This window comes from Sminthopsis crassicaudata, chromosome 1 (assembly GCF_048593235.1).
Source record: "Sminthopsis crassicaudata isolate SCR6 chromosome 1, ASM4859323v1, whole genome shotgun sequence".
NCBI classification, from domain to species: domain Eukaryota; kingdom Metazoa; phylum Chordata; class Mammalia; order Dasyuromorphia; family Dasyuridae; genus Sminthopsis; species Sminthopsis crassicaudata.
Window position 1 is genome coordinate 705208655 of NC_133617.1, and position 25787 is coordinate 705234441.

At 37.9% G+C, this 25787-nt stretch overlaps 1 protein-coding gene across 6 annotated transcripts in view; it reads right to left on the reverse strand.

Moving 5' to 3' along the window:
* Nucleotides 1-25787, reverse strand: part of ATP2B2 (ATPase plasma membrane Ca2+ transporting 2) — a 504660-nt gene that overhangs the window by 375601 nt on the left and 103272 nt on the right. For 4 of the 6 annotated variants that reach the window (XM_074283932.1, XM_074283917.1, XM_074283910.1 and 1 more), the window contains exon 2: nt 4515-4613. The gene's annotated coding sequence lies outside the window, so the exon portion shown is untranslated. Of the gene's footprint in view, nt 1-903; nt 1316-4514; nt 4614-25787 lie in introns of those variants that run through there. The other 2 variants (XM_074283915.1, XM_074283922.1) reach the window with 2 other exon arrangements.

Genomic DNA, 25787 nt, shown 5'->3' on the forward strand with positions numbered 1-25787 from the left:
GTGAAGAGATTTACCCTCAACAATTTACCCTCCCCAAATGGGAAGATCAAACATGAACAATAAATATAACAAAAATGAAAATGCGAGCTATACAAAGGAGAAGTCCAGAGAAAGTACTTGAGAAATTTCAGGTCTTGGAATAAAACTAAGAATGGCTTCATACAAGATGTGGCAGCTCACCTGAGCCATGAAGAAAGGGAATTATTTCAGGAGAAGGAATCGAAGTAGGGTTATGTAGCAGAGGCCTTTCTGGGCACAGAGGGACAAAGCAAGCCTGGACTAGGAGTTGGGATGAGGATAGGGGAGAATGAATAGTCTTGTTTGGCTAGAATGAAGAGAAGAGGAAGAGTGAGGGAAATAAGACACATGTACCTCCCTTATTTACACCACTCCACTTAAAACAGCAGTCCTAGCACCCTCATACATGCCTACCAACCTAATCTCTTTGGATATTATTAAGTGCCTGCTAGAGGTACCTAAGAAGGCTTACTGAGCCGTGGATTTGGAGACAGGAAGACCTAAATTCAAATCCCACCTCAGATACTCACCAAAAAGTCCTGGAAAAGTCACTTAGCCTATCTTAGCCTCAGCTTCAAGGTTTCCTTTGAGTTCTAAGACTATGAACCTAGGATTCATAAGCTTTACGGTGGAGTTAAGGCATTACCAAACATCTAGCCATAAATAATACAAAATCCCTGCCCTCAAAGAGCTGATAATTTATGCTCAAAGCACCATTCATGACGCTGAAGAAGAAAAGGATAAATAAAACAAGTTCCTTTCCTTCAAGGTGTCAATCATCTCAAAGAAGGAATAACATACAAGGAAAAAATGTCACAATATATCATTGGAAAAGAGTAAGGCACAAGGCTATGAGATCCAATAAGGGATCCCATTTGTACTCACCCAGCAAGATGAAAAGCATCAGGGAAGACTTCCTAGAGGAGGTGACAGCTGAACAGTAGAGATGACATCAGCAGGCAGGAATGGGAAGGAGGGCATTCCAGGAATAAGGAACAATATGAGCAAAGACAGGGAGGCAGGAAAGAGTGGGATGTGTGCAGGGGACAGCAAGGAGCCCAGTTTAGCTAGAACATGGCGCATTTGAGGCGGAGGCGTGTGAGCTAAGGCTGCAAAGGTGGGTGGGAACCAGATTGCAGAGAGCTTCAAATGTCTCGCTGAGATATGTGGTCTTGATTCCTTAGATAGTTAGTGGGAGCCAAAGAGGGTTTTAAAGCATGGAAGTGATGTGATAAGAGCTGGAACTAGAGGTAAGCAAGACAGGCAGTATCCTGGGGTATGGCACGCAAAAAGATAGAAGGGACATATGTTAATTATTATTTTAAGATTACAGATTTTCCTATCAGAAAACTTGAATCTCAAGGTAGGTAGATATTTATTTTGGGCTCTCAAGTCACTCAAGGCCTCTAAAGAGAAGCCATGTTGGGCTGAAAGAGTGCTTAGACTTGAAACCATTAGGACTCAAATTTAAATCCCACTTCTCCTACTTACTACTTGTGTGATTTGTGAGGAAATCACTTAAGTTCTCTGGGTTTCAGTTTGCTCATCTGTAAAATGGCGATAATAACCATAGTACCTCCTTAAAAGGAATATTGTAAAACTTAAATGAGATTGTATATAAAAAGTACTTTGTAATGTTTAAAGTACTTTATAAATAATACCAGCTATTATTATCAGCAAGTAGACATCAATACATAACAGTCCCAATTTCCAAACACTTCCCAAGATACACAAATGTTTCTTCCTTTTACCAGCTGGAACAAAGTCAGATCTTGGGCACACCATTTTTCAAAGTTGTCATTCTGTGATTTAAACCCTTTTTAAAGAATAAATTTCATTTGTATTTGACACCAATGACACGGGATCCCATGGTGAAACCCAATGTGCATACTACAGAAATAGGAGGAGTGACATTCATGTAGATGTATTAATATTAATAATTCATAATATTAGTATAATGTCTTAACATTACCCTGGATCTGTCAGCAGGCTTGGGTTCAATTCCTGGATCTCCTACTTGCCACCTGTGTGATTTTGGCCAAATTATTTCTCTCTTTCTGAATTTTGATTCCCCTTTCTCTAAAAGGAGAGGATTATATTAGATCAGGGGTTTAACCTTTCACTGGGCCTTGGATCCGTCTATGACAATGTGATAAAGCCTATGACTCTTCATCAAAAATTAATTGAATAAATTATAATATATGAGTAAAACAAAATCAACTGCATTGAACTACAGCTTTCAAAATATTTTTTAAAATATAAGGACCTTAGATTAAAATTAGATTAAGAACTCCTGCATAAGATGATCTCTGAAGCCTCTTGTATTTCTAAATCCAATGCCTTTCAAAACATGTTAAAGTAATCCATTGGAGGCAAGAGGAGTCAACAACTGGAGTCATTAAAATATGGACACAAATCAACGATCATACAAGCTAGACAAGCTGTGTGACCTGAACCTCTATTTCTCCATCTGTGAAATGAGGGTAATAATCATCCTTGCCTCACAAGACTGTGCCCTGAGGAACGAATGAGATGATTGCCGTGAAGTACTATTTTCATTATTGTTATTATTAGAACTTCCGATTTCTCCCTCCCCATCCAATCCAATCCAACTAGAATGCATTAAGTGCCTTTTTTTTTCTTTTTTTTTTTTTTTTTGCCAGTTAATATGTTAAGTGCTAGGATGGAGCCCAAAAAACAATAATAAAAAAACAAATAAAACAAACCCCAAAGTGCCTGCCCTCAGAATTGTAACCTGTAAATAGGCAGATATGGGATCACTGGTGGAAAAGGAAGGGAATACTAGGAATGTGTCCGGTGTTATATAGCTGGGAGTCCTACCGAGGATCCAAGTTCCTCTTCAACTCTGGGATTCAGTGAACCAAGGCAGACATATCAAACTGTGGGAGTCTGAGAACAAAAAGTCCTTGGAAAACATTTAACAAAATAAACACAGATAACATTAATTTCTTGTTTTCCATTTCTTTGACTTAGACACCACTAAACTCAGGGGATCGAGAAAGGCTTCCTCCAGGAGATGGCACGTGGGATGAGACTTAGAAGCTTGGGATTCTCTGAGGCACTGAAGAAGAGATGTCACTAGACATCATGAAGAGGTTGTACAAAGATATTAAAGATCGGGTATGGAACACCCTGAGTGCAGTGAACAAGCAAGTAGATCTAGTTAGCTGGCTTTAGAAATGCTTTTACTTTAACCCAATTTCCAGCCCACTCCAAGCCCAACAACCATGTTTATGTTCTCCATTTCGGTATTTGGCAAAAGAACAAGAAGGAAATTGAGGCAATTATGTAAAAGCTTTGAAAACACCCTGGTTAAGTCCTATCATAGGGTAACAACCGAAAGGGCAGCAAAATGAGAGATGCCCAAGTGCAAGACTATAGGTCTGACTGTCTGCACCTCTCTCTCTCTCTCTCTCTCTCTCTCTCTCTCTCTCTCTCTCTCTCTCTCTCTCTCTCTCTGCTTCTCTCTCTCTGTCTTCCCCTGTCTCTCTGTGTCCATCTGCTTCTCTCTTTCTGTCCGTCTCTTGTCTGTCTGTCTCTCCCCCATCTCTGTCTCTCTGTCTCTCTCTCTCTCTCTGTCTGCCTCTCTCTGTCCATCTGCCTCTCTGTCTGTCTGTCTGTCTCTCTGCCTCTGTTTCTCTCTGTCCATCTCTCTGTGTGTCCATCTGTCTATCTTTCTGTCTGTTTGTCTCTCTCTATCTCTCTGTCTGTATGCCTCTCTCTCTCTCTTCATCTATCTCTCTCTCTGTCTGCTTCTCTCTCTCACCTCTGTCTCTCTCTCCCCCCTCTGTCTCTCTAACTGTCTCTCTCTCTCAATCTCTCTCTCTCTCTCTCAATCTCTCTCTCTCTCTCTCTCTCTCTCTCTCTCTCTCTCTCTCTCTCTCTCTCTCTCTTTCTCTCTCCATCTGCCTCTCTATGTGTGTCTGTCTCTCTCTGTCAATCTCTCTGTGTTTGTCTGTCTCTCTATGTCCATCTGTCTCTGTCTCTGTCTGTCCCTGTCTCTCTTTGTCTCTCTGTCTGTCTCTGTCTCTTTCTCTCTCTCTGTATGTATCTCCTTCATAGAGTACAGAGGAAATTGAGCTCATCATGATTTTTCTTACTGATTTCTGCCCTATATTCTTAAGCACCCAACTGTCCTTTGTATGATTCATGGCAGGCTGACCCGTAGCCTAGCACATCTCCTTCCTCCCAATCACACTCATGCTGCACCTTCTCCACTACTGGAGAATGAGCCTATTTTGCCCTTTTCTCATGCCCACCATTTACATGGTGTTATTTACAATGCTGATAAGTCTTAAAAAAATCAGCAATCTGGCCATTCCCTGATGCATGTGGCCCTGCAGCAGCTCTGTTAGATGATATCAAATTAAGCCTTTCCATTGAGCTAGCAAGCTTCATTCAATTGTGGATCCAGACTTGATTCAAACCCAATAAATTGATACCCATGGGTTCCTTTGGCCCACTCACAGACTCACCCTTCAATGTTTCCAGGTTAGAAGGAGGGCTTCAGGAACAGGAAGACAAGATTCATAGCCAGGTCCTTCTCAGGGGATTGGAGTCTCTTGGCTTCAGATCTAAAAGAACATCAGAACAGAGGTTAATCATATTTCCAGAAAAAGTCCCAAGGGGGCAAACATTCATTAAGTCAACAAAGCTCCCAGTACATGTCAGATATGATGCTGCGAGCTCTGAAGAACACAGTGATGAATGAGAAACTGTTTTCTGTTTTAAATCAACTTTTAATAAAGAAAGGGAAGTGATACCATCATCATAACTAGCATTTATCTAGCACCTTGAGGTTTGTAAAACACTTTACCAATCTTATCTCATTTGATCTTTACAACAATGCCAGAAGGTAGGTATTGTTGTTGTTTATTTTATAAAATAGTCATTTTACAAATGAACGAACTGAAGCACCGAGAAATGAAATGATTTGCCAAGGGGCACATAATTAATAAGTGTCTAAAGCAAGATTCAAACTCAAGTTTTCCTGACTCCAATGCCAGCACTCTATGCACTATGACATCACCTAGATGCCTTAAAGTGTCCTGTGCATTTATGTCATTCATCCAAATAACTGTAATATGTCAACGGCTATACTGGAGATACAAGTATAATGCTGAAGGAGCAGGGCAGAGAAAGAGCACATTTAGCAGAGTATTCAATGAGAAGGGGTCATTGGAGAGTGTCAGATGGTAGCACTTAAGTCCGGCATTCAATGAGTCACCTGAGTCGGCTTAAATAACAAATATAAATGGTTTGGATATGTAACATATTGTGCAAATAACTATGGGTGATGCAAAATATGCAACTGTACAAGTCTTGTTTCTTTTTTTCCCCTCAAGGTATTTGCAATTTGCCTGGAAAGACAACAAATCTATGTATAGTAAATGACTGGTTACAAAATAAGTGGAACACATATACAAAAGTGTTATGGAAAACTATTAAAATCTACTTACCACTTTGTGACCTTGGTCACATCCCTTAGCCTCTTCAGGCCTCAGTTTCCCCATTTACCAAATGAGAGGGTGAGTCTAGATAACTTTGGAGGTATCTTTCAGCTCTGGAGCCTACATATCCTGTTAGAACATAGCTATTTGCATTTTGTTTCCTCCATCCTCATTAGACTGTGAGCTCCTTTTCTTTGTCTGCCTATGACTGACACAGTACCAAGTACATAGTACATGATTAATAAATACTCAGTGACTAACTGGATCAATGATCCTCTGAACTTTAAGCTCAAAAGTTATGATCTATGTGGTACAATGAAATATATCAGTTCATATAGCTGAAAAAATTAAGCTCAATCAAATATCTCAATCAAAAAAATAGCCATTCCATGAAATAGAAGGATTTCAAGCTAGATTTGAGTTTGGAGTCTGCTTTAGACACATATTTGTGTGACCCTGAGTCAAAGAGGGAAAGAAAACATAAAGAGTTCAATGGAGCTGAACTGTTTACGTCTCTAAAAAGATAGGATACTTGTAATTCTTTTTTTTTAATTGCACTAAGAATATTACAGCTAGAGAGAATATAAATAGACAGAGGATATTGATATAAGGTGAATTTAAGGGAATGACATAAAAATAATTAAGGGATAAGAAAGAAGGGTCCATTAGGTACAGAAAGAAGGGAGAGATAGAATGGAGTAAATTATTTCACATGAAGAGGTGCAACAGACCTATTACGTAAAGGGGAAGATGTAAGAGTGGTGATGGCCATTGCTTGAACCTTACTTTCATCATTATTCCTCAAAGAGGGAATAATATACACAATGAGTTGAATATGGAAATTTATCCTTCGAGATAGGAAAGTAAGAGGAAAGGATATTAAGTAAAGGGAGGAGGGGAGAAGAACTAACAGAAGGGAGGGAAATTCAGGGAACAGAAACAAAACACTGTGAGGAGGAAAAGGGTGAAAGGAGAGAGGACAAACAGGAGTGAAAAAAGGCTGGAGGGAAATAGTAATCATAACTGTGAATATGAGTAGGATGAACTCTCCCATAGAACAGAAATGGATACCAGAGTGGATCAAAAGCCAGAATCCTACAATATGCTTTTTACTAGGTAAGGAACTGAAGTTGAATCTATTATGTTTCAGCTGAAATAAAAAATTAAAAATAAAAAAGTAAGGGTAGCCATCCTGATCTCAGATGAATCAAAAGCAAAAACAGACCTAATTAAAAGAGATAAGGAAGGAAACTATGCTTGCTCAAAAGGACCGGTAGACAATGAAGTAATAGCAATACTAACTATATATGTCCTGAGTGGTATAGCATCCAAATTTTTAAAAGAGAAGTTAAGTGAATTACAGCTTCGTGACCAAACATGAGCTAGAGAGCATCATTGTATTAAATTTAAAAACTTTTGCACAAACAAAACCAGTTCAATCAAAATCAGAAAGAAAGCAGAAAACTGGGGAGCAATCTTTATAGCAAGTCTCTCTGATGAAAGCCTCATTTTTCAAATATATAAAGAACAGAGTGAAAATTTTAAGAATTTAACCCATTCCCCAATTAATAAATGGTCAAAGGATGTGAACTGGTAGTTTTCAGATCAACAAATCAAAGCTATCCACAGGCATATGAAGAAATGCTCTAAATCACTTGTGATTAGAGAAATGCAAATAAAGAAACTCTGGAATACCACCTCATACCTATCAGATTGGCTGATAAGTAAAATGATAAATGCTGGAAAGAAAGTGGGAAAATTGGAACACATGAATTGTTGGTGGTGGTGTGAATTGATCCAACATTCTGGAGCTCAATGTGGAATTATGTCCAAAGGACAACAAAACTATGCATACCCTCTGATCTAGCAAAGCTACTACTAAGGTCTATATCCCAAGGAAATCATAAAAAGAGAAAAGGTCCTATATGTGCATATATATTAATAGCAGCACTTTTCATATTTTCAAAATAGTGGTAATTGAGGGGATGCCCATCACTGGGGAATTGCTGAACAAGCTATGGTAAATTAAGTGATGGAATAATATTGTGCAATAAGAAATGATAAAAATGCAAATTTGAGAAAAGCTTGGAAAGACTTCTCTAAACTGATATAAAGTGAAATGAGCAGAAGCAGAAAGCCATTATACACAATATCAGCAATATTGTGCAATGATCAACTATGACCATCTCAGCACCCAAATGATCCAAGACAAATATAAAGGACTAATGAAGAAAAATGCTATCCATAACCAGATAAAGAACTCATGAGCTCTCAATGCAGGTGAAGCATACTTTTTTCACTTACTTTATTCTTTTTCATGCTTTTCCCCCTTTTTGATCTGTTTCACAACTGTGACTAATATGGAAATATTTTACATGATAGCTAAATAATAAATTTCCTACCAGTTTATTTAAGAAGAGAGGAGGGGAAGGAAGAAGGGAGAAAATTTTGGAATTTGCAAAAGACTGTAAAAATGAAGGTTAAACACATGTAAAATGTATGAGATTGCCTGTCATCGGGGGGAGGGAGTAGAGGGAGAGGGGGATAATTTGGAAAAATGAATACAAGGGATAATATTATAAAAAATATATAATAAATAAAAAAATAATAATAAAAAAATGAAGGTTAAAAATTGTCCTGACATGCAAGTTGGAGGAGGAGTGGAATACTATCAAAAAATGAACTACAAAAAAAAAAGAAAGAGTATAACCATGTAATAATATAACCCCATATAATATAACCTGAAATATAAGTGCTTTAACAGCAGAAACTGTTTTTCTTTGGTCTTTAGACTCCTCACACATAGCACCTTGCACATACTAAGCATTTTTAAAATGCCTGTTGACTCATCTCAAGAGAGCAGAGCTAGATACAGTGATTGTATGGAAGATTTCTGATCTACATAAAGAAATATAGCGAAGACATTCTGCAGTAGACCAAGTACCAGATGGGGGGGAGGGAGTTACTGTATAACTGAAAAAAGGGGGGAGGAAATAGAGAGATAATAATACTTATGTTACCTTTCATTCACTTCAATAAATATTCATTATACACCTACTATGAGCTGTTCCATTTATTATTATAATATTTCCATTATAAACAACAATCAAGTGTCCCTGCTTTTAGGGAGCTTACCTTGGAGAATACAGTGTATATATAAGAGAGCAAATTTAAAGTAAATACAAAGTTATTATAAAGGGAGAATGAATGGGAGATGGGGGGAATCAAGAAGAAGGAAATAGGAATGACCTAATGAAAGAGATGGGACCATTTTTATCAAATCCAATCAAGCTTTTTTTAAATCTTGCAACTTTAAGGAGACTCCCAATGGAACTCTGTCTATTTGAACTAGCTCAAATATCTTCCTAATCAAGTTTTCTTTTTTTTTTTTTTTAAATGAAGCATTCTTCATGGACTTCAAAAGCTTTCAGCTTTCAATCAGTTCCTTAATGGGGAGAAAGAGGGAAGAAGGGATTGTCTAAAGTGATCTATGTGAATGTACAACTCATTCTTCAACTTGGATGTTGGAATGACAGGTACAAAGATAAATCAGATATTGGAAGGTGAATACAAAAGTGTGGTTTGGTCCTATTGGAATAGATTGAAGGAGCGCTAAAGCCCAAAATGAGCTAAGGTTAATAAAGAATGGGAAGAACAAAGAAAGATTTTTTTCAAATTCTCCTGGGGGAAAGTTGAGTCAAAGAAGGGATAAGATCTTTGCTCAAAATCGATGGAACATTGATAATGGGTCATAGTGATAAGAAAGAACTACTTAATTCTAAATTTGCTTGTTTCCTGTGTCAAGCAGAAAGATTCTTGGATTGGAAAACACTGAACAAAATGGGTAATAAGGAGCTGAAACCTATGATAAAAAAGGAGAAAATGATAGATCATAACATGGTTTTAATGAGAAGATCATGTCTGGCTTACCTTCATTTCCTTTTGTGACAGGGTTACTGAATTGGAAGATCTGGAAACTGTAGCCATAATTTGTCTAGATTTCAGCAAGCATTTGACAAAATGCTAATCTTATAAATAAGATGGAGAGATATGGACTAAACAATAGCACATCTAAGTGTTTAGAGATCAAGGGTAGTTATAGATAGTCCATTCTCAGTTTGGAAGAAGGTTTCTAATGAAGTGCTCCAAGGCTTTTTCCATTTTCTTAAGACATCTAATATTTTTATCAATGATCTATGCAAAGATAAAGATAAGAAGGTTTATCCAATTTAAAAAAAAAGAAATCTGGGGTGAATGACTAATATGTAGTACAATTTCAATAGGATAGAATAACAGGATAACTCTAAAATTTAATTGAAATAAGTATGTCATCCCACACTAGAATTTAAAAAATCAATTTCACTTGCATAGATAGGATGGGGGAACATTTTGACAACAATTTGTCTGAATAAGATCTAAAGGTTTGAGAGATTGCAGGCTCAATGAGTCAAGAGTGAGATAAGGCAGCCCAACAAGCTGTCTCAGTTTTCATTACAGTATCCAGAACAAGGATGCCAAAACTTTGCATGTATTTACTCCTGGTCAGAACCCGGTAGAGAGTACCGTATTCATTTCTGGAAGCCTTATTTGACAAAGGGCTTTGCCAATCTGAAGAATAAGCAAAGGAGCAATCGGGAGAGTGGGAGAACAAACAGCCTTGGTATCTTGCCATTAGACAAATCAGTTAAATAAACTGGCAATATTTAATCTGGGTAAGAGAATAATGTGGTGGGGAGGGAAAGAGGGAAAGGATATATCTCCCATTAATTAAAAGACTGTCACGTGGAAGAGGAATTAGCCAAGTTGTGCTTGGCCCTAGAAGGCAGAATTAGAAGTGATGGGTGCAAGTTATAACAAGGCAGATTTAGGACAAATGAAAGTAAAATTTTCCTGATGGCAAAATCCTCCAAAAGTGTCATAAGTTGCTTCAAAAGGCAGTAGGGTCCTTCTCACTAGTGATTTGCAAGGAAAGGTTATCTGACCATTTTGAGGAGATGAGGCATATGTATTTTAATACCATGCTTCAAGAATTATAAAATGCTAGTTATTATAACTATTATGTTATAAAAGGGATTCTTCTGTAGGTAGAGGTCAAATTAGATCAGGAGTTCAAGTCTTCTTTGTACAATGGAGTTTTCTGTTCATCTAGAGAAGCCTATAGAACCTTTTCAGAACATTTTAAAATTATTGAAGAAAATGTTCAATTTCAATTAAAGGTTAGTAAAAATTAAAAAATCATTTTTATCCAAATTGATGGAGCCCCCTTGAAATATATCCACAGATCTACAGAACAGATAAAGAAGCCCTGGTCTAAAGGGCTTTTGAGGTGCCTGTGACTGTGCTATTCAGTGTGTGATGAGAAAAATGAGGAAAAGCAAGAAGGTCTATCAAGAAGCTATTGCAATCATGCAGCCAGGTGGTAATGAGCGCCAAGGCTAGGCTGGCTGCAGTGGAAATAAAGAGAGAATGAATTTGAGAGATGTCACAGAGATAAAATCAACAGAACTGATTAGCTGATTGGATGGGAGATGTGGGAGGGAGAGAAGAAGGGAAGAATCAAATCTAACACTAAGGCTTCGAACATCAGAGTCACTGACAGGAACGGCAAAGTCAAAGAGAAGGAGCTGGTTTGAGAGGAAAGATAATAATGATAGCTAATGCATCAGTTATTATTAAAATGACAGGAAGGGAGAGGCAGAGGAAGTCAGAAAGATAGAGAGACAGAAACATACAGTATCTACATAGTCAGAGTTGAGTCAAGTCTTACCCATGAAGTAAAACTTAATAAGGCCTGAACTCAGAAGCTAAATTGCAGCCTTCACCTAGGCCCAGTCTTAGGGAAATTGCGGGGAGAGAAAGGGAAAGGGCAGAAAGAGGAAGCAAAGGAAATTCAGACACTTTTTCAGGCAAACAAAATGTCACTCATATATCCAAGATAATTAAGTGACGCATACCCTACAGTTCAGACATAGTGGCCAATTTGTTGTTCCTCTTGCACAGCCTAACCCATCTCCATCTCCCATCTCCATGCCTTTGCAATGCCCAGAACTCTCTCTCCTTTTCACCTACAGTCTCAGAATTCTTGGCTTTCTTCAAGACTGAAATCAACCATCACCTTCAAATCTGAGGATAATAAAAATTTAGGGGAGATAGCCAACATGCAGGATGAAAGCCCAATAGATTAGAAAGATGAGCTGCATTTCATTTGGGAAACCTCTCCCTATCCCTTCCAACTACTAATGCTTTTCCTTGTAAGGTTATGTTATATCTCCTCTGTATATATCATGTACGTACCTATTTTTGTACATATTATCTCCCCCATTAGGATATAAGATCATGGAGGTAGAGGACAGTTTTCTATTTTTCTTCACATCCCTAGGGCTAAGCATAGTTAAGCACTTAATAAGTGTTTGTTGATTGACTGACAGATTGCTGAAGGAAACTTGGCTGTAAGTAGTCAGACAGGGATTAAGAACCAAGCCTCCTGACTCCAGATCCAGCAATCTTTCCACTACACCTCTGTCAAAGGATCTTCTTCAGGGCTGGAGTGCCCCGAGATTTCCATTTACTTTTCTCCAGGGAGAGAAATACACAGAATAAATCAGACTTCACTGTAGTGAGATAGGGGTTGAAGCTCTTTGAGGAGGAAGTTGGAGATTTAGGAAGAATAAGAGGAGGGGATACTGTCAGGATCCCATATATACTATAAAATTTGAACCCAAACCAATCATTCATTCATGTATGCAGTAAACATTTATTCCTGAAATACAAGATGTAGAGAAGCTAGGAGCTTTGTTCTGATGGAAATTCCAAATAAGAATGACTCTGGAAAGCGAATTAGTGAGAAAAGACTTCTGAGAACTAAGGATAAATGCATGTCATTTTTTTTTCTTTTTTCTTTCTCCTCCTCTTCCTCCTCTTTTTTGCTGCTTGAATTTTTTGACTTTTTTATTTGGTCATTGTAATGATTCCCCTATCTCAATGTGGTAGCTAGGATAGAGAGCCATTGTAGCGTTATTTATACTTGAATACAGAACACAGAAAAACAAACAGACCATCGCCTGGTTCTGCTCTCCATTTCTCTTACCTCCTGTGATGAGCACTTCATCTGGGGATTTCCTTATTAACTGTTAACCTGGACAAGGGCCAGAAAAACCATCTTTTAATGGAAATTACAGTAATCAGAAGAATAGAGCACTCCTATTCTGGGCCATTTCTTGATTCTGGAAAATAACTTCTTTAAATAGAGCCCTTATAAGGGAAATATCACCTGGATTTATGGGAAATGGGGTAGGGGTAGGGGATATAGTGGGGATGGAGTGTTGCTAAGCAAATTGATATTATTAACCAGAGAAATGTTAAACTACTTAAGAGTAGAGAATTTCATGGCACTATTTACAAATATGAATTTGCCTATTATGAATTAATTCTTCTCTATTTGTTACAGCACTTGGGAAGATTCTCTAATTTGAACCATAATTGCATTTACTCAATCATATTATATTACTCAGATTTTTTCTTTAATTCACATAATTTTCTTTCCTCCTTCCCTTCCTGTTTGTCCTTCCCAATTTAAGAGTAATTTTTGAATCTTCATCATACAGGGAATACTATATCTAGGAATCTTGAAGCCAATAACAAAGGAGAAGGAAGAGGTCAATAATGGGGATCCAAGAGTGGACAGAAAGAGAGAAGAGAGGCAAAATAAAAAAAGACGAGGAAGAAAAGAGAAAGCAGGCAGAGAAAAATGGAAAGGGAAAAGGTGGAGAAATGAAGAGGATAGGGAAAATGAGATACAAGCAGGTGGAATCAAAATTAACTATATAGAAGCCCAAGATTAGTAGCATCAAAATTAAAGTTCCCTCAAATCAACTTAAGAAAAAATAAATGATGGCAGAAATTAGATATGGATCCATACTTCACATCATATACCAAGATAAGATCAAAATGGGTCCATGATTTAGGCATAAAGAATGAGATCATAAATAGATTAGAGGAACAGAGGATAGTCTACCTCTCAGACCTGTGGAGGAGGAAGGAATTTATGACCAGAAGAGAACTAGAGATCATTATCAATCACAAAATAGAATATTTTGATTACATCAAACTAAAAAGTTTCTGTACAAACAATACTAATGTAAACAAGATTAGAAAGGAAGTAACAAATTGGGAAAATATTTTTACAGTTAAAGGTTCTGATAAAGGTCTCATTTCCAAAATATATAGAGAACTGACCCTAAATTATAAAAAATCAAACCATTCTCCAATTGATAAATGGTCAAAGGATATGAACAGACAATTCTCAGAGGAAGAAATTGAAATTATATCCACTCATATGAAAGAGTGTTCCAAATCACTACTGATCAGAGAAATGCAAATTAAAACAATTCTGAGATACCACTACACACCTGTCAGATTGGCTAAGATAACAGGAACACATAATGATGAATGTTGGAGGGGATGTGGGAAAACTGGGACACTGATGCATTGTTGGTGGAGTTGTGAAAGAATCCGGCCATTCTGGAGAGCTATTTGGAACTATGCCCAAAAAGTTATCAAACTGTGCATACCCTTTGACCCAGCATTGCTGCTATTGGGCTTATATCCCAAAGAAATACTAAAGAGCGGAAAGGGACCTGCGTGTGCCAAAATGGTTGTGGCAGCTCTTTTCATAGTGGCTAGAAACTGGAATATGAATGGATGTCCATCAATTGGAGAATGGTTGGGTAAATTATGGTATATGAATGTTATGGAATATTATTGCTCTGTAAGAAATGACCAGCAGGAGGAATACAGAGAGGCTTGGAGAAACTTACATCAACTGATGCTGAGTGAAACGAGCAGAACCAGAAGATCGCTGTACACTTCAGCAACAATGCTGTATGAGGATGTATTCTGATGGAAGTGGAAATCTTCAACATAAAGAAGATCCAACTCACTTCCAGTTGATCAATGATGGACAGAAACAACTACACTCAGAGAAGGAACACTGGGAAGTGAATGTAAATTGTTAGCACTACTGTCTATCTACCCAGGTTACTTATACCTTCGGAATCTAATACTTAACGTGCAACAAGAAAATTGGATTTACACACATTAAAAAAAAAAGAATACATGAAATGAGGGCAACTCACACCTCCAGGACTGTAGGATATCAATGTCTTTTCTCTTTTCTTAGTGTTTTTCTGCAGCTCTCCCTAGAACTGCAAAGATCAATTGGACTCCCTGAACTTATTCTTTTCTGCAGTTGTACTCTTTGACTGCCAAGCCTAACTTTCTCCCAAATTGCTATCTGATGAACACAGTGTCTCTTATTTGTCAAGTTGATCTGCTACAGAGCCTAAAAGTAGGCCAGAGAAATCCCTCTACCTCCTCTGTATTATTGACAAAGCACAAGGAAAACTGCAAACTCCTAGAAAAACTGTCTATTCCCATTGCCTCCATCTCTCTACCTCCCATAAATTTCATACTTGCTTGCAAACTAATTTGTGACTTGGAAAGTCATCTAAAATAGCTTTCTTCAAAATTATCACTGATAAATTCAAATCCCACTCAGATATTTACTTAGTTTTGTGATGTGGGGCACATTGCTTAATCTTACTGAGCTTCAGTTTCCTCATCTGTAAAATAGTCATAATAAACAGTACCTTTCTTACAGGATTATTGTGAGGGGAAAGAAAAAAGAAATGATATCAGAGCCTTGTATACCAGATCTGTAAAGGGCTGAAACTCTTGAGTCAATGCACTGAGGTGGACAATCAAGCATTTGATGCTAATTACCTATTGGACAATACTCTATAAGAATATGCTTGGAAAATGGCCCTTCCCACTATCCTGTGCTGGCCCAATCCTTTGGTGTATACAGAGAATTGTGGGAGGGACTAGGAGGTGGAGTGAGAGTAGCCAGAGTCACTCTGGGCAGGAGACAAAGAGGTGAGGTCACAGAGATCCTGCGTGCATCTCCTTCACCTCTACTGCTAAAGACCAAGAATAAAGATTTTTGCTTCTCCTGACTCTGGCTGATTCTAAGGTATCCAGGATGCTAATGGGTCATCACACAGATCCTGAGCACAAGTCCCTAGGGAAAAAATAGATCACAGGAGACAGCTCCATGAGAGAAATATTGACTCAGTGACACTTCACGCCGCTGGGGATTTGTCAAGCTACGAAGTGAGTAAGAACAGTGGGAAAAGGACCATCTACAAGTAGCTCACCTGAAGCATGGTCATCTTATCATAATGGAATGTTCTAACTAATCAGGCATAATGGTCAGTTGTTCCTGAACTGGTAAAAGAATAATATTAATCAATCAAGCCTTTTCTTAAGTGCCTCAGCTGTGCGAGGAAGTGTGCTAGGTATTGGGAACAAGAAGAGAAAAAGGAATACTGCTTGCCTTCAATGAACTTATGGTCTACCTCTCTAGCTTTCCAAGACCTAGGACAAAGTCTAGGTCACCTTTTTCCAGACACAACTTCAGGAAAAAAGAATAAAAATAGTAGAGAGGGAAATAATTTTGGATATTTGGAATCAGTGATCTCAAAGAAACACCAGGAGGAAAATACAATCTTTTTTGATTTGATGAACTTTTTTGTTCATCTTAATGTAGTTCATTCTGAATTGAACTTAACTAGGTTTATTGGATCAGTCCTGTGCTAAAAGCTTATCAGCAAGCCCACAGCAGGGAGAGGATTTCTAACCACTACACCTAGCAGATGGAAGTAGAGAACAACAGATTGCCTTGAATGACAAGCTTAGAAGATGGTAACAGGGAGCAACTTGGCAAGCAAGAGACCAAGTAGAGTAGAGGTGTGTGGTAGTAGAGGTGTGTTGCCCAGAAGAGAATAACTAAGAGTAATTCAATTATTTACACACAGTAATTGGGCAGTGTTGAAGGTGTTTGCTGCCCTGATCACACATGTACTTTAGATTCAATATCTTTACATGGACTCATCCCATATGTCCTGGACACTTTCATACCTAACATGTATACTCTCTCTTAATAGTATTTTATTTTTTCCAATTTCATGTAAAGATAATTTTTAACATTCACTTTTATTAGGTTGAGTTCCAAATTTTTTTCTCTCCCATCTCTCTCTCCTTTCCACAAGATGGCAAGCAATCTGATATAGGTTATACACCTAATACATATACTTTAAAAACATGTATTCTATCCACATAGGCTCCTGTTATGTTCTACTTCATACATGTTTCAAGGATAGAGGTAGAAGGAGCTTCCATGGATATTCCCTAGTCATATGTATTCTCTGCATCTGTGCCCTATCACTGATGCTGCGGTAGCTTAAGGGAAAGTGGCCCCATGTGTGCAGAGTGTGGAAGAGAATTGTTCCTTATTTCCTGTCTTTGTCACATTGATTCAATTTCTCATTTTGAATTCATGCTTTTCTGAATAAGTCAGCATAAGTAATAACATAGGAGCAATAATTCTGATTGGGTGCTGACACATGGGGCCTCAGACAAGTAGTAGTTATTTTGCTACCCATGAATGACAAAGTTCCCAAAATGTTACATTTAAACCACTATAAAAATTTGTTATTATTCCAGTACTTTGTACAACTTCTATAATGTTTATTATTCTGCTTTGTATTAAATGAATTTAAAGACTTGTTCTACTTTCCCTGATTAGAGAATAAGCTTCTTGAGGAGTTGTTGAATCACATCTAACTCTCTGTGTATCCCCACTTGGAGTTTTCTTGGCAAAGATACTGAAGTGATTTGCCATTTTCTTCTCCAGACCATTTTACAGATGAGGAAACTGAGACAAACAGGGTTAAGTGATTGGGTGACTTGTCCAGGGTCACACAGCTCGGAAGTATGAAACCAAATTTGAACTCAGCAAGATATCTTTCTGACTCCAGGCTCAAGCCACATAGCTGCCCACTTAGACTATATAATAGATACCAGAAGTAAAGTAACTCAGAAGAAACATGAGTTGTGTATAGTTGAAGAATCTATCCCAAAGAACAGGAAGAGGAGTAGTGGGGCTTTTAAGACCAACTTCTTCAGGTAATATTTTTGTTCCTGTCAATTTTCCATGGAATTCCAAGATTAAAGTCACACTCTTGACATGGTTTTCCATCAGCCATCACTATTGGCTTCCTCTGGTTCTTTTAACCAAAAGCGAAGTCTCATTGTCACTGTACCATCTGCCACACACCAATTAAAAGGCAGAAATATTTACTTTCAGTAGATCTGAAATATTCAAACTGCCATGTACTGAACAGTCACTGGGTCACCCTACCCCCCAAAAAACCTGTCCCTTTCCAGGGCTATAGGGGGAGGGAAATTCAAAGCAAGAGTCAGCCTTTTCTTTTCCTATTCCCTAATGTCACGAGGGATATGTGACCAGAAAAGAAGGTGGGCAAATCACAAAGTAAGGTCAAAGGATAACAAAAGGACAACTTATGAATTCCATTCATATTCAAACAATGCCAGGAGACCTAGAAGAAGGCTCCAGGCATGTTGGCTAATCCCCCAGGAAGAAATTCTTGAAAGATGTAAACAAGTCGATGTTATATAGCTAGAGATTGATCTCTACCATTGGATAGAGCACCTCATTAATGAAATCACAGAACTATCCAAAAAGCAATCAGTTCTAATTTCATATATAGATCAGACAGCACAGGGCTATATGTGGGGATCCATAGAGAACAAGAGAGTTTACAACTGGAAAAGACCTTAGAGATCCTCTAGTTAAACCCTCTCTTACAGTTGTACAAATGAGGAATTTGAATTTAGGAAAGATTAAATGACCTGGTATAATCAAATAGTCTCTTAAGAAGTAGAACTGTATTCAAAGTCAAGGACTCTGATTCAAAATATAGTGCTTAGGTTAGGGAAAAGAGAGATTATAATAGACTAGAGGCACCAAGGAAATGGTGAACCCTTTAGAGACAATAACTGAAATCACAGGATGTTTCTTAGGATGGAAATGGAGGCTGATCATAGGACTTTGGAACCCCCCCAAAATTGACAGCAACTTAATGAAGCAGGGATGGTTTTCCATCTCCCTTCCTCCAAAAAAAGTCTATAGTCCCTGGAAAGAGTAAAAGGAATAGAGGAAAAGAGAAAACCAATCATGTATTTGCTGGCTATGTGGGTGGCAACTCTATGATTGATAAAGATAATACAATTCCTACTTTAGTGAATCTTCAAGTCTAGTTGAAGAGACAGAACTAAAATACATGGATTAGTAAATAACACAGAGTTCTATACAAATAATTCAGTGTGACATTGTTTAACCAGCACTATAAGGCAAGAATCTCAAATATATCCTTGAATGAGGATTTATAGAAAGTAGTTTTGAAAGGAGTATGAGGTCAACTAGTACAACTAGTTTGTTGTGTTTTCCACTCTCCAGAAGTCTTGAGATCACCAGTGATAGGTGATGCTGAAAATAAAATATCTTCAAGGATCAGGGAAGGGTTATCTCTTGCTGGCTGCAGTGCCCCATTTCTCATTTCTCACTTCTAAGATTCCCAGCAAAGAAAGAGCTCAAACAGAAGCAACTAGATGAACTGGGAAGATTTCAAAATCCACTTGTGGACCCTGATGAAATTTCTTGTGGCCTCTTCTTACAGAGAAGGAGTTCTTGACCTCCTTTGTGTCATGGGGACCTTTGACCATCTGGTGAAGCCTGAAAACCTTCCCTCAGAATCATGTTTTTAAATGCATAAATACATCAGATATATTGTATTATATAACACTAAATTAATAAAAGTATCCCAAAAAGTTTAATTTTATGGACTAAGGTTAAAACCCCCTTTGTAGCACATTTAGAAATCAAGGAGGTTAGGCATAATTAAAAAAAAAAAAAAAGACCATGTAGAAAGTAGAATCCAAATAAGTAAAAGCAATTACATAGAATCAAAGTCCTTTGGTCCAAAACCCTCATTTTTCTGATAAGAAAATCAAGAATTATTGATAAGAAATCACTGTCCAGTCCCACATATAGTAATAGCACCAAGATTTGAACCCAGATTCTCTGATTCCAAACACAGTGACCTTTCCACCACATCATGCTGGTAGGAAGAGGGAGATGCATTCCACACATTGTTGGAGGACCTATAAATTACGCAACATTACTGCAATACAATTTGGAATTTTGCAAATAAAATAGCTAAAATGTCTATACACTTTGACCCATTGATTTCTACCACTAGGAATATACACCAAACAAAATCACTGTCCAAAAAAAAAAAAAAGATCCTCTATAGGCCAAAGTAGCATATCAAATTTAAAGTATATTTATAGCAACAGTTCTGTGGTAGCAAAGAGTTTAAAACAGAGTAGATGCCCATTGAATGGGGAATGAAAAAATTGTGGTATGTGAAGGCAATGGGATATTACTGTGCTTTAAGAAATTATAAATATGATGGGTACAGAAAAGCACAGGCTTAAATGAAATGATTAACAATGAATTAAATACATCCTAGAGAGCAACACACAACACACATGACTACAAGAAAAAACAATCACAAACCAATAAAAAGTGAATGTTGCAAAATTACAAAGAAGTATCAGGTCTCAAAGAACAGATAGGAGATGATATCCCCCCCCTCTCTGCTTTGCTGAGATTAGGAGTCCATGAGTATAGAAAACTGCATTACTTTTATAATTTTTTCTGTGAATTGATTGGTTTGGTAGATTTTTCTCCTTTCTTTTTGTACCTGAAAAAAATTTCTTTATTATATATAATGGCTTTCTGGGAGAGGAGACGAGAAAGGATGCAAGGGAAATTTCAGGTGATGTAAAAGCAAAGATATTGATTTTTAAAATGAACTTTTAAAAAGGAAGAAAGAAGGCCAAAAAAGAAGAAATAAAAAAAGAAAAGAAGAATAAGAAATACAGAAGATAGCACCTCCTTCTCCTCTGCAGAGCTATGTATGGGGTAGGAGGCCAAGGAAGTTCTATAGATATGAAGAATTTCATATAAAGTTAAATTTTTCCAATGTACAGATTGGTTTATTGATTTTTCCCTCTTATTCCTTTTTTCTTTAATCCTTTATTATATGGGATGATTCTGGAAAGGAGAGGAGAAGGATTGGTGAGAGGGGATTGAACTAGTAATATAAAAGCATTCCAAGGAAAGGCAACAAAATGAAGAGACTTCTGGCATGCCTTAGTATAGTTAGCCTAGAATAGTGGGGAACCCAAAAGGATGGAATAAAATCGTGTCCCTATTATGGAGTCTCCAGGCCAGGAGCACAGTACTCACCTATGACAGGCTTTCCAAGGGTAAAAATAGAGTCATGCTTCCAGTTTTACATTTGACATAAAAGGAACATGTGAAAGATAATGCTGGGCACTTACTGTACTTTTTCCACACATATGACTTAATCTTCTAAGGTCAAGCCAACCAGTGGGAAGCAAAAAGCCAAGAAGTATCAGGGACAACCCTGGAAAGGAAGGCAGGAAACTACTAGGGATTCTAGTCCAGTTCTGCCAATGACTGGCCATGTAACCTTGAATAAGTCACATTTTCCCTTCTGTAAATGAAAGGTTCAATGGGCTAATCCCTAAGGCTTCTCTCACTCTGAAATTCTATGATTCTGATGGAACAGCACTCAGGAGCAGATGCCACAGAGATGTGACTCAGGTCTCCATAAAAATGTTCCAGGAACCCTACTATGCACCAAGCAGAGAGAAGTAGGAAAAGGGCCTGTCCTTCTGTTCTTCATAAAACTACCCTACTGTGCTTATGTCCTGATGGAGGGCAAGCCACTGTCTATTTAAGGCAAAGGGGGTAATCACACCCACAGTAGCTCAGGTAGGGGAAGAGCTGTTGATTTGGCACAGGCTCCAAAGATCCAAAGCTACTGCAGTATCCTCCTCTTAGGCTGCGGAATCCCAAGTCCCCACAGCCCTAGATAGAAATAACAAAAAGGAATCCTTCTTTCCTCTTTCTTTTTTCCTTTTTTTCTTTCCTTTCCCCCCCCTCTTTCTTCATCCCTTCCTTCCTCTTTTCTTTCTTTACTCCTCTTTCCTTCTTTTCTTCCTTTCCTTCTTTTTTCTCTTTCTTCCTTCTTTTCCATTTATTCCTTCTTTTACTTCTCTTCCTTTGTGGCTCTTTCCACTAAAACCTAATCAATTTAAGTGGCTAAAAATAGCATTTCAAATTTGGAGCTTTGGGTTTTTTCTTTTGTTTTGTTCATTGAAGTAGAACCAAATGTAAACACAGTGTAGAGAAATTTGGACTAATCAGTACTGGCTTGCCAAGGTGCTCCCTTAATTAATCCCTTTTATAATTCATGTCAGAATCTTTTTCTAGATGTGAAAGTCATGGCAGCTGCTTCCTTATCTTAGCTGACACTATCCAAGAGCTGGTATCTTTAATCAATGCATCATCATAGAAAAATCTTTCCTTGATTCTGCCACTCCTTAACTTATCCATTTCTCTATCTGTCTTTTTCTGACTTTGCATTTTTGTGTATCTTTATCTCTGTCTCTCTCCATATCACTCTTTCTCTGTGTGTCTTCTGCCTGTCTTTCTCTCCTATCTCCCCTGTCCTCTTCCCCCTCACCCTCCATCTCCTCTTTCTTCTCTCTCTATGTCTCTATCTGTCCATTCATCTCTTTTTCTCTCTTTATCTCTTTCTCTCCTATTTCCCATGACCTCTCCCTCTTCTCTTCCTCCCTTCCTCCCTTCTTCTTTGTCTCTCCATCTCTCCCTCTTTGTGTTTCTTTGTCTTTGTCTCTCCCTCTTTCTCTGTCTGTCTCCGTGTATGTCTGTCTCTATCTCTCTGTTTCTATGTATCTGTCTTCCTGTCTCTCTCTCTAGCTGAGTCTCTGTCTTTGTCTCTCTGTATGTCTCTCTTCCCTTGTGTCCTTTTCTAATTATTCTCCTCCTGCCTAAAACTTGCATATCTCCCAAGGTTTCACATTTTGCTCTCTTGTCTTATGTAACAACTATCTCTTCCTTATCAGCCCCTTCAATATCCCCATAACTTCAAGCCTTAAAAATAACCCCCATATCTAAATAGTCAACTCTGGTATCTCTCTTAAGCCCAATTCTCATACTACCATCACTTACTAGGAGTCTTCACCTAGCTGTCTGCCTCAAACATAACTGATATTCTTGCTCCCCAATTTGAACTTCCTCTCAGTTTTCTTTTTTCAGTCAATGATATGACAATCCTCCCAGAACCCATGTCTAAAATCTTGGCTTTCTTTTCTCTTATTTCCCATATCTAATCAGTTGTCAAGTCCTTGTTGCTTAAATACACATAAAATAGCTTTATCTGTCCTTTCCTTTCCATTCCCAGGGCAGCTACACTGCACAAGGATTTCATTACCTTTCCTCTAAACTACTGCAAAATAAAAGGTTCTTACATGATTTTCCTGCCCCCAGTCTTTCTCACTCCAATTCATTTTTCACAACATTGCCCATATGTGCTTATAAAAGCAATGCTCTAAGCAGCTAGGTATCACAGTGGATGGAGAGCTGGACCTGGGAGTTAAGAAAATCTGAGAACATCATCTTTTACTCAGAGAACTCCAGGGTGTCCTCAATTCTTACTGAAGAAAAAGATGTATGCTCCAGGATATTCAAGATACAGTTACAACTTCTAGTTGTGTCCTTTTCTAATTATTCTCCTCCTAGCTAAAACTTGCATATTTCCCAAGGTTCTACATTTTGTTCTCTTGTCTTCTGTAACAACTATCTCTTCCTTATCAATCCCTTACGTTTCCTCATAACTTCAGTCCTTAAAAATATATATACATACATACATATATGCTTAAATGGATTCTATCCACTTAAAATTTCATATTACTCTGGCCTGATCTTTGTGCCCTTGTTTCCATGGTCTCCACCAAATAAAATGAAATCCTTACCTTTCTCCTCCACCTTCACCCCAGTGGAATCCATTCCATCAAAGGCTCACGTAGAGGGGAATCACCCCACCTACTGAGTTGCCTTTCCATCTGATATTCCTGATTTGAATCGAATCCTATCACCTGAAAATTTCCCATAGCCCATAACAAGAACCTCTCTGTTGTGTTCACCATATCCTGCCTTTTTCCTTATGAAGTATCTGATACATAGGCCCAATAAATGTTTATTGACTGACTCATTACACATTTCATTATCTTCCTGATCTCATGGTCCTCTTCAAGAATGAATTCTCTGGGAGTTACCTCATTGGGAACTCAACTGGAACTGGCCAGTTGGATAACACAGATCCTTCTTTTTTTCCTTCCTTCTTTCTTTCTTTCTTTTTCTTCCTTTCTGCCTTTCTCTTTCCTTCTTTCTCTGGAGTCACAAGGCCTGGGTTCAAATCATCCTAACTTTTGTTCAAAATGCTAAATTGGAAGACAAAGAATATGGGTTAGAATCCTGGATCTTTCACTAATTAAGTGATCTTGAGCAAGTCTCTTTGTCTCCATAAGCTATTTGATTTCCTCATCTTTAAAATGAGAGAGTCGGGCTTAATGTCCTCAGAGACCCCTCCCAGTTTTCCACCTATGTTCCTAGGATCCCAAGGACAAATCCATGTTCAGTTCTCTGTGATGAAAGGTCTGATACATTACAGGCCAAGTGCTGACCACAGAAAAGAGCATGGCAGGAGGTACCAGCCTTGCCTCATGGGGTCTTGTTGCTCAGTAATGTCTGATGCTTTGTGACCCCATTTAGGGGTTTTGTGGCAGAGATATTGAAGTGGTTTGTCATTTCCTTCTTTAGCTCATTTTACAGATGAGGAAACTGAGGCAAAAAGGCTGAAGTGACTTGTCCAGGGTCACAAGGCTAGTAAGTGTCTGAGACTGGATTTGAACTCTAGAAGATGAGTCTCTCTGACTCAGGCATGGCCCTCTGTCCACTGAGTCAATGAGCTGCTCCTGAGGTCTATGTAGCTGGGACATAAAACCAGGACACATGAAAGAATTCAAGATTATTTCTGAGCCAATCTATGAGGCAGACTGTGTGATTAGTAAGAGTTCAGATAAAGGAGGAATCACTGTCCACAACAGTAGGGGAAGACTTTGTAGCTAAAGCCTCGGAAACCCGATCCCCTTCCTCTTTTTCCACCTGTTATATACTGTCTTTGACTTATTATAGGTCATCCCCATAGGGACACACAGTCGGGATGGGCTTCAAAAGAGCAGTGGACACTACCTGACAGCAGAAAGGGAAGATCACATGGATGGCCTAATGGAGAGAGTACTAGAACTGAAATCCAGAAGAACTTAGTTCAAATTCTGCCTTAGCTGTGTGATATGGCCTCTCTCAGTTTACTCATTTCTAAAATGGAAATATGGATGCCTACTACATAGGCTTACAATGGAAATTATAAGACTGCCTACCTCACAGAGTTATTGTGTGAATCAAATGAGATAATGTATGCTTTGTAAACCTTAAAAGTAACTATTAATATATTAATTATAATTGTGTTCATTATAATTATATGCCACATATAATTATAAATTATAATCATGTATAATTACACAATCTTTTATAACATTAATTATAATTATATTAAATATAATTGTATGATTAGTTATGATATGCTAAATACAATTATATCAATTATATTGGTTATGTTAATATATGATGTGTATGTTATGCAGCTATATCAATATAATATACAATTAATATCTTATACAATAACAATTACTATATGATTATGATGGTGTATTATTTTTATCTTACTTTATTAAAAGTAAAATTTTCTAGTGGAGAGAATTTGGCTTTTCTTCATTCTTTTGGAAGAGGGATCTTTCTGAAATGCTTCGCTCTGATAGCTGCATACAACCTGTTTGCAGTTTAAGGTCCCTTTGCCTAACTTCCTGAGCAGTGTGTATCCTCTTCATTTTATTTCAAGCTGTGTTCTCTCTCACTGGCCCCTCTGAGAAGTCTGTCCTTTCTACAATACCAAATTGATGCTGAGCAAGGCAACACTGCACAGTGGAAATAACTCAGCATCACTTCCTCTTTCTTTCTTTTCTCCAGTCTCTAGAAATGAAGGGGCTCTTTCCCTTGCCATGCCGTTCCATCAAGCTTCATCCCATATCTTTCATCCCCTTTTCAGACAAAATTCTAGAAAAATGTGGCCACTTTTGCTGCAAACGCTTTTCTCCTCTCCCTACTCAGTTCTTTGAAATCTGGCTTCATTCTTCATCACTCAAGAGAAGATGCTCATACCAACATTCCTAGTAATCTCTCAATCACTAAATCTGATAGCATTTGAAGGCTTCATGCTTCTCAAATAATCAGTTGCATTTGACCTCATTAGTCATTCTCTCCTCCTAGATACTCTCTCTGATTTCTTCTACTACTTCTCT